This window comes from Prionailurus viverrinus, chromosome F1, assembly GCF_022837055.1.
Source record: "Prionailurus viverrinus isolate Anna chromosome F1, UM_Priviv_1.0, whole genome shotgun sequence".
Classification (NCBI taxonomy): Eukaryota; Metazoa; Chordata; class Mammalia; order Carnivora; family Felidae; genus Prionailurus; species Prionailurus viverrinus.
This window is the reverse complement of record NC_062577.1, coordinates 41,521,497-41,530,874: the sequence shown is the minus strand read 5'-3', so window position 1 is coordinate 41,530,874 and position 9,378 is coordinate 41,521,497.

Here is a 9,378-nt window from a genome sequence, read left to right as displayed (position 1 = left end):
TCAGAGTCTTCCCTGCAATGCCACCTCCCTCATCCTTCCAAACTTGACTGGCCTTCTTGTTCCTAATTCTAGCGGTCAGAATGGTTAACACCATACGCAAGGACCAGCTTTATTTGAGGTGCCCGGCTGGCTCAGTCATTAGAGCATGCGACTCTTGATCTTGGGGTTGAGAGTTTGAGCCCCACATTGGGTGCAGAGATTACTTAAATAAACATTTTAAAAAAGGATTGACTTTATTTTTAAATGTTCTATATTTTATTTAACCTTTTATTATGGAATATTTCAAACATACATGAAAAATGAGCTTGGTGTAACAAACCCAATTTTAACAATTATTAACAGTTTGCCATTTTAATTTTATCTATTCTCCCTCCTCCACCCATTGAGGGAGAGGTTCTTTTCTTTTTTTTTCAATAAGTTTTAAGTTTATTTATTTATTATTGAGAGAGAGCACAAGCTGGGGAGAGGCAGAGAGAGGGGGATACAGAATGTGGAGATACAGGCTCCAGGCTCTGAGCTGTAAGCACAGAGCCCAATGCGGGGCTTGAACCCACAGACCATGAGATCAGGACCTGAGCTGAAGTCAGACACCTAACTGACTGAGCCGCCCAGGCGCCCCTCTCCTACGGCAACTTTCAGATATTATACTTCATTCCTGAGTATTTCAGAATGTTTTTCTACAAGGTAAGGACTTTAAGATGAAAAACACACAGCCACATCATTATGATCAGACCTAAATCTAATTCAGTAGTGCAATTAACTAACCAGTGTTCGCATTTCCCTGTCTCCTACGGTTTTTGCTCAAATTGGAACCTAATTAAGTTCCAGATGTTGCAATGGATTGACACGTCTCTCAGATCTCTTGTACTCCACAGGTACCTTCTCAGTATTAATGTTTTTCCTTGTAATTTATTTGTTAAACTGCGTTATTTTCCTACAGATCTGGATTTTGCTGATATGATTCCCATGGTGACATTTCATATGTTATTGCCCCTGTATTTTCTGTAAATTGGTAATTAAAATCCGAGACCGGATCAGATTTTATACATAGATATATATATCTATAGATATAGATAGATAAATTTTTGTAAGAATACCTAGTAGATTTGTGTACTTCCATAGAAGGGAGCAGGTATTGTCTTTCTTTTTTGATATTAGTGGTCACTGCTATCCGTACTTACAACCCACTGTTGCATAGACCTTGGAAAACGATATTTCTTCAAAAATGCTTGACTCCTTCCTTGTATTTACCAGTTTTCAAAATATTGAATTGATTTCCTAACATCCCTAATGATGCCAGAGAGGTTTTTATCCCTTAGTGTTGTTATGAGTTCGTGGATTTAAACATCCTTGATGGGTTTCAGTCCTTCGCAGCTGTTATTCATGTTCATATTGCTCCTGTGACTGGCCAGTGGAAGCCTCTTCAAGTTGATTTATTTTTTATTTATTTTTTATCTTAGAGAGTGAGTGCATGCAAGTGGGGGAGGGACATAGGAGGCGGGGAGAGAGAGAGGTGGGGGTGGGGAGAGAGGGGGAGAATCTCACACAGTTTGATCCCATTGACCCTGGGATCATGACCTGAGCCAAAAATCAAGAGTCAGACGCTCGACCAGCTGAGCCACCCAAGCGTCCCTCAAGTTGATTTCTGAGTCCTTTTGATGCCATTTTTTTTTTTTTTTTTTTGGTCCTTTAAAGCTTCTCTGCTTTCTGGCATGACTAGATGTCCAGGCTCATCTTGTATATTTCCTGCCACAGATTTGGAATGAGCTACTTCTTGGAAGGGTCTCTGATTGCTTTTTGTGGGATAGGGTTTTTAGAGACCATAAAATCTGCACCAGGAGTGCCCGTTACTGGGTACATCATTGTTTTTAGGCCTTTCTAGTGGACAAAGCTAGGACATTTTTAAAATGTAAACACATTGTGAGTTTATATTAATACTTCCAATTCAATTCAAGTTCAAGACTACACACACACACACACACACACACACACACACACACACTTTCCTTCTCTAATTTCTCCCATATGGAAACAGACCTGGCCCAGGGCTTTTTTAGTGTGCGTGTGTGTGGGATGTGGGAAGAAGAAAAAGAACCACCAGTCAGTCATCGATGTCAGCCTGTCTGTCACTGGAACATTGAACCTGGGCCACTGGACTGGTAGCCCTCCCTCTCAAGTGTACAAACTGTCTCAGGGTACACAAAAGGAGGCTCAGAATACACAGAAACAGGAAGCTGGGGCTCACAGGGGATTTTCTAGCACAAGCTTTCAATATCTGGGACCAGCTAAACTAACTCGCAAGCATTGGGACCTTGTGTTGGTAGTTCCTTAGTCCTCCTTGCTAAGGACAGAGGAGAGGAGAGAAGCAGGAGGAAAGGGGACTCTGGAAAGGAGGAGGGGACTGCAAATAGCCTCAAAGATCTCACAACTAACATGAGTGAGGCTCTCAGACAAGGGCAGTCTGACTCATGCCCGTAAGGACCGTTTGCTGAATTTAGGTGGAGAGGAATAAGCACCTTTGAATTTTTTTTTAATGTTTATTTTTTAACAGAGAGAGACAGAGCATGAGCGGGGGAAGGGCAGAGAAAGAGGGAGACACAGAATCCGAAGCAGGCTCCAGGCTCTGAGCTGTCAGCACAGAGCCCGACACGGGGCTCGAACTCCCAGACCGCGAGGTCATGAACTGAACCGAAGTCGGCCGCTCAACCGACTGAGCCACCCAGGCGCCCTTGAACAAGCACCTTTGAATCAAACGTGCCCACACATATGAGGCAGGATGTGAGTGGAAATGGCATAAGCCAGAGAGTTTAGAGGAGGGAAAAATAAGATTTTTTTGTGGTGGAGAGAGAGGGTCGGACTCTTCCACAGCTCGCTCTGTCCCCATCATGCTGGGCCCTGCCCATCCCCCAGAGAGGGCTGGAGCCCTGGGCCCCAGCTCGTGGTGTGAGCCTAGGAACTGGAGAAACAGGGCGGGGTGGGGTTGGGTGGGTGGTGCCCCGTCCTTTGTACCCTCACGGGTCTTCTTTCTGGCCTGGGGTGCCCGTCCTTGCAGAGCCAGTTCTAGAGGGATGGCGGCGCAAGAAGGTTAGAGTGGGGAACATCTGGCGGACAGCCTGGATCTCAGGTTACTTCTTTGCCGTTGGGGAAAAAGCCCTTGGTTTCCAGGGTCCGATTTGATTACAGCAGCCTGGCGGTCTTGTCACCACTGGCTGGAGGCCTGTTCAAGGTAGGGGCTTTCTGACACCCAACACTGTCACCGGACCTCTGCACACATTGGGAGGCAGCTTAGCGTGCCCTGGTGGCTTGACATCAGTCTGCCCCTTACTGACATTTGACCTCCTCTCCATCATTCTGTGCCCTGTGCCTCCCACTCCCCCATGAACTGTTGAGTACTTATAATCCCCAGGTAACGTTCTCTCCACCTTTTCGTCAAATAATATTTGTCTACCTCCCCATATGCTGGACCCTATGTTCGCCCTGGGGTCCGTGCTGACAAAAGACATTATCACTGCAGCTCAGATGGGGCTGTCGGGGCGGGGGGAGGGTGGGCACCGGGTGCTGCCCCCACTCCCCGGCTGCTAGGAGACCTAGGTCCCGGAGAGGAAGCGGGCTCCGGGAGCAGCAGGCCGGACCCAGAGACCACCTCACAGGCTGGCCTCATCCCAGTGATTTTATTACAGTGACGTGGGGACAGCATGGGGGGTGAGGACCGACAGATCCCCCTCTTTCACCAGTGACAAAACTGAGGCCGACTGAGACGATGTGACTTGTCCCAGGGTGCACTGATTCAGGGCTATTTTTGTTCCACTTATCAACAATTGCAAAAGGTGGAGGTGAGGAGACTACAAGAAGCCTCTGCATTATCTCTGAAGCTTTTCTGAAAAGCGAGTATTATTCTTTTATTTATTTTTATAAAAATTTTAAAAATGTTTATTTTTGAGAGAGAGAGAGAGAGAGAGAGTGAACGGGGCAGGGGCAGAGAGAGAGGGGGCACAGAATCTAAAGCAAGGCTCCAGGCCCTGAGCTGTCAGCACAGAGCCCAACACGGGGCTCGAACCCACGAACCGCGAGATCATGACCTGAGCTGACGTTGGACGCTTAACCGACTGAGCTACCCAGGCACCTCTATTCCTTTTTTAAAATGTTTTTTTATTTTTGAGAGAGAGAGAATGAGAGGGAGAGGGAGAGGGATAGAGAGGAAGGGAGAGAGAGAATCCCAAGCGGGCTCCACGCTCGGCACAGAGCCCAACGCGGGGCTCGATCCCACAAACTGTGAGATCATGACCCGAGCCGAAAGCAAGAGTCAGACGCTTACCTGTCTGAGCCACCAGGCGCCCTGGACTCCTGTATTCACTGTGCCTCTATCTCCCTTTTTCCACCCTCTCGACTCTGTGAGGGCCCTGCTCGCCCGCAGCCTGCGTTGTCCCCGTGCGCTGGCCCCACACGTGAGGGACAGCAGCCTGAGGGGACTCACCCGCCCGCGGCAAGCAGGCTCCTTCACCGGTGGCTCTGTCCACCTCTGTATCCCCTCCGTGGCCACCCCAGCCCCGTCCCCAGCCTCTCAAGCCTGCTCAAGCCGCAATGCGCTTCCTCCTGCTGGTCGGCCAAGCCTGGCTCCTTCCGGCCTCCGTGCCTCTGCACTTGCGGCCCTCTCTTCACGGAAAGCCCTCTGCCTCTTCTCTGCTGCTGAGATGGTACGGATTCTCCAAGCGTCAGCACAGACATCTCCTTTCCTGGGGCCTCGAAGTTAATCACTTCCTCCTCAGGCTTCCCGTCGCACGCTGCTCCCATATGGCCCTCGGGTACACTGGACCAAAGTTTGTTGGCCTTATTCCTCCGCTGGCTCCTTCCGCAAACATCTATGAAGCAACTAGCACGAGCCAGGGCTGTGGCCGGGTGAGACACAGGAGCGGTCCCTACCCTCGGAGGCCCCCGACCAGTGAGGGGTTCGGGGACACGCAGAGGCAATCACGGAGCGTGTGCCAGTGCTGTGTTGAGGGGCGCAGGACGAGGGGAGTCACGGTGGGGCCCCAGCCCAGTCTGGGCGGTGGCCCGGCGCCGGGGACCGGAGAGGCTTCCCAGGAGACGCGGTGCTAAGCGAGAGCGGAAGCCCCAGCGGGGCCCTGCCACGTGTTCCCCAACCAGGTTCTCCCAGGGCGAAGGCCACATCTCATCCCTCGTCCTGTTGCCCCAAGTCTAGATCTGTAGCTACGCGTGGTAGGAGCTCATTAAATTCGCTTGCTTGATGAAACGAAGTGTTGAGCAAACAAAATGAACGGGCAGGTGGAAGCCACCTTACCGTTCAGCAAGTAGACCACCTCGTCTAAACGTTGCTCCCGTTATCAAGAGGCTGGGCTGAAGACAGAGGCTGTGTTCTCTCTGTGGATCATGTGGTTTGTCGTAGTACCTTTTCACCTTTAGATTAGTTTAGTAACACTGCGTGAATGATGAGCGGTTTCACATTAATTTGAATGAGCTTGTGGGTTTTGTTTCAGTATGCTACGGAAAGAGGTATTTCATTTCACTTATTCGTGCCTATGAATTTTATGAATCATATTTTCTTAAACTGCGTTAAAAAATGTCAGAGTGTGGGGCGCCCGGGTGGCTTAGTCAGACATCCGGCTCTTGATTTCGGCTCAGGTCATGATCTCACAGTTGGGTTCATGAGATTGAGCCCCTTGTTGGGTTCTGCAAGGACAGTGCAGAGCCCGCTTGGGATGGTCTCTCCCTCTCTCTCTCTCTGCTCTATCCCTCCTAGAGCGTGTGCTCTCTCTCTCTCAAAATGAATAAACTTAAAAAAAAGAGGGAGGGGCACCTGGCTGGCTCAGTCAGTAGAGCGTGTGACTCTTGATCTTGGGTCATGAGTTCAAACCCCATGCTTGAGTTTCTAGAGTTTACTTAAAAAACAAAATAAAATAGGGGCGCCTGGGAGGTTCAGGCTGACTCTTGATTTCAGCTCAGGTTATGATCTCATGGCTCTTGAGATCAAGCCCCATGTCTGGCTTTGTGCTGACAGTGGGGAGTCTGCCTGGGATTCTCTCTTTCTCCCTCTCTCTCTGCCCCTCCTCTGCTCACTCTCTTTCTCAAACTAAATAACTATATATATATATTTACATATGTATAAATATATATATAAAGAATATATATACATATATATATATAAAGAAAAATCCCTTGTTGGTGGATGGGGGCCAGGGAAAAGGTGGACTGAAATACCAAGGATGGCCTTGCCTGCATGTCCAAGAGGTCAAAGAACTTTCCCATCTGATGTCTCTTGTTCATCACCAGGGTTAGGTCTTTTGGCTTGCCCAAATCATCTATATCCATGATTAATTTTATGTGTCAATTTGATAGGGGGCTGGGGTGTCCAGATGTTTGGTCAAACATTCTGCGGGTGTTTGTAAGGGTGTTTTTGGATAAGATTAGCATTTACATCTGAAGACTGAGTGAAGCCAATGTGGGTGGGCCCTGTCCAATCAGTTGAAGGCCTGAACAGAAGAAAAAAGCTGACTTGCCTCTGAGCAAAACCTTCCTCCTTCCCGCCTGCCTTCAAATTGGGACATCAACATTTCCCTGCCTTTGGACTCAAACTAAAACTTTGGCTTTTTCTGGGCCTTGAGCCTGCTGGTCTGAAGACCGGAGCTACACCACGGTTGTCCTGGTGGCCTTCAGACTTGGACTGGAACCACCCACTGGCTCTCTCGGGCCTGCAGCTCACCAACTCCACCTGCACAGTTTGGGACATATCAATCTCCACGGCCGTGGGAGCCTGTTCTTTGTAACAAATCGTTCTCTCTACGGGCATCCTATAGGTTGTGTTTCACGGGAGAAGCATGACCAATACAAGGAGGTTTTACTAACACCAGACAAGTCAGCGGCTCATCGATGTCGGAGCTAGAAATCAAACACTTGCCTCAGTTTACAGATGTTACGTGCGAGCCCAAGAAGGAAGGTTCTTCCTGCTGCACATTCCACCAACCACGCTCACTTAGCTGATGCTTGGAGTCTCCTTAACTGGAGACCATAATTAGAAATAAGACTTGGGGCGCCTGGGTGGCTCAGCTGGCTGGCTAAGCATCCGACTCTTGGTTTTGGCTCAGGTCATGATCTCACAGTTCATGAGTTCGAGCCCCACATCTGGCTCCATGCTGACAGTGCAGAGCCTGCTTGGGATTCTCTCTCTCTCTCTCTCTCTCTCTCTCTCTCCCTCCTTCTCTCTCTGCCCCTCCCCTGCTCATGCTCTCTCTCAAAATAAATAAAAATTAAAAAAAAAAAAGAGAGAGAAAGAAGACAAATATCCCTGGGAAGATAAGGTACTGACACTCATCCGTAAGAGAATACAAGTGACTCAGTATGTTTTCGGAGAAGAAATTTTCGAAGGGGGATAGCAGAGGTAGAGGGTGGAAAGACAGACGTAGTTCCTACCGTCTTGGAGGTCCTTGGCCAGTGAGAATTTCAGAGAAGTGCAGAAGTGACCTGTGGAGTCGGCATGGTTTGGAGGCAAGGGGGCTCTCAGGACAATGGGAGACAGGGGACGGGGAGGACTGTGGGGGCCACAGCCCTCACCTCCTCATTACTCTGTCGAGAGCTGGCTCAGAGCAGTGCCGGCTTTGCTAGGCTGGGAAGCTGAGACTGTCCCTGCGGGGGGACGAATGGTGGAGGTGGCCCACGCCTTCATTTCAGTGAGCTCACAGAAAACTTCTGAAAATACAGATCTCTAGCGGTAGCGCTTACATCTTTTAAAAAAGAACATTTTTAGTGCATGCCTTCTGCCTTCCTAGTTATGCTGGGGGGTGCCGTGGGTGCAGTGGGAGGCGGGGTATCTGGAGCGGTGAGGCAGCCAGCAGCCTATTTTCAAACCTTAGGTGTAATGGGGCTTTTTTTTGGGGGGGGGTTTGTTTTTGTTTTTGCTTTTTGGCTTGCATGAAGCTTATGATGGATTTTTCTCTTTGGGCCAAAGAGAAAGCCCATCTGGCCACGACAGTAACTGCCCATCCTATTTAGAGCAAGGGCAATGGGCAAGACGGTGAGGATACTTGAAACCCCATCGTGTGAGGAAGGTGAAGGAAAGGAGGATGTGTTCAGCGCGGGAGAGACCCCCTCAGGGGGCTGGGGAGCAGTCTTCAGCAGCTGTCGGAAGGGCTGACCTGGAGAGGAAGGAAAGGGGTTGTACCGTGTTCTCCGGAGCGCAGGGCTGGGGAAGGCTCCGGGAACACAGACTGCGAGAGTCAAGGGGTAACTGGGCTGCTGCGGGGGCTCGGGCGTTCTCCGCACTGGAAGTCCCGGAACACGGGCCGGACAAGTGCTTGGTGCGTGTCAGGGAGGAGGTTCATGCACAAGGAATGGTTGGTCTACACTCTTCTTAAGTACTTCTAACCCTGGGATTCTTTGATACGGGGCTGTGGAGAATGACCGATTGCCACAAATAGTGGGGTCCGAAGAGCAGGAACGTGACCATTCACCCCACCCGACAGGTTGGTCCGTGCTGTATGAAGCGCTCCACTCGGCTAGAGAAACTAAGGCCCCCCCTCCCAAGGACACAAATGGCTCTAAGAGAAAGAAGCTTATATAGGCTAGAAACAGGGGTACACTTTTCCTCCTCTCCTGTTTGATACAGAACTAGGGGAAGGTGGCAGACTTTGGCTAGAACCCAGGCGACTGTTTTAGGACAGCTAAGGAGAATGTCTCCGTAGAAGGGAGGTGGTCAGTGGGAAATACAAAGAGGGGACTGGATGAAGAAAGTGTTGGGAGTGACTGGCCCCACGTTGTTCAGAAAAGGGGCTCTCTTGTCTGTGGCAGGCACAGCCCTTGGTGTAGCTGCAACATCTCGCTATCAGGTGCTATGGTCCAAATCTCGGCCCCTCCCCTCCCCAACTCATATGTTGAAATCTTAATCCCTAAAGACCATGGCATTAGGGGGGTTTTTCTTTAAATCTTTATTCATTTTTGAGAGACAGAGAGAGACCAAGCGTGAGCAGGGGAGGGGAAGAGACAGAGGGAGACACAGAATCTGAGGCCCGCTCCAGGCTCTGAACTGTCAGCACAGAGCCCGGCGCAGGGCTTGAACTCACGAACGGCAAGATCACGACCTAAGCAGAAGTCAGATGCTTAACTGACTGAGCCACACGGGCGCCCCAAGAGGACGGTGTTGGGAAGTAGAGCTTTTGGAAGGTGCTTAGGTCATGAGTGTGGCACCTTCCCGAATGAGATTCGTGCCCTTGTATAAGAGACCCCACAGAGTTTCCTCAGCCCTTCCACCACGTGAGGGCACAGAGAGAGAGGCTGACAGCTGTGAACCAAGAAGCAGGCTGTCACCAGAATTCCACCACATTGATGCCTTCCTCTTGGGCTTCCCAGCCTTCAAAACTGTGAGAAATA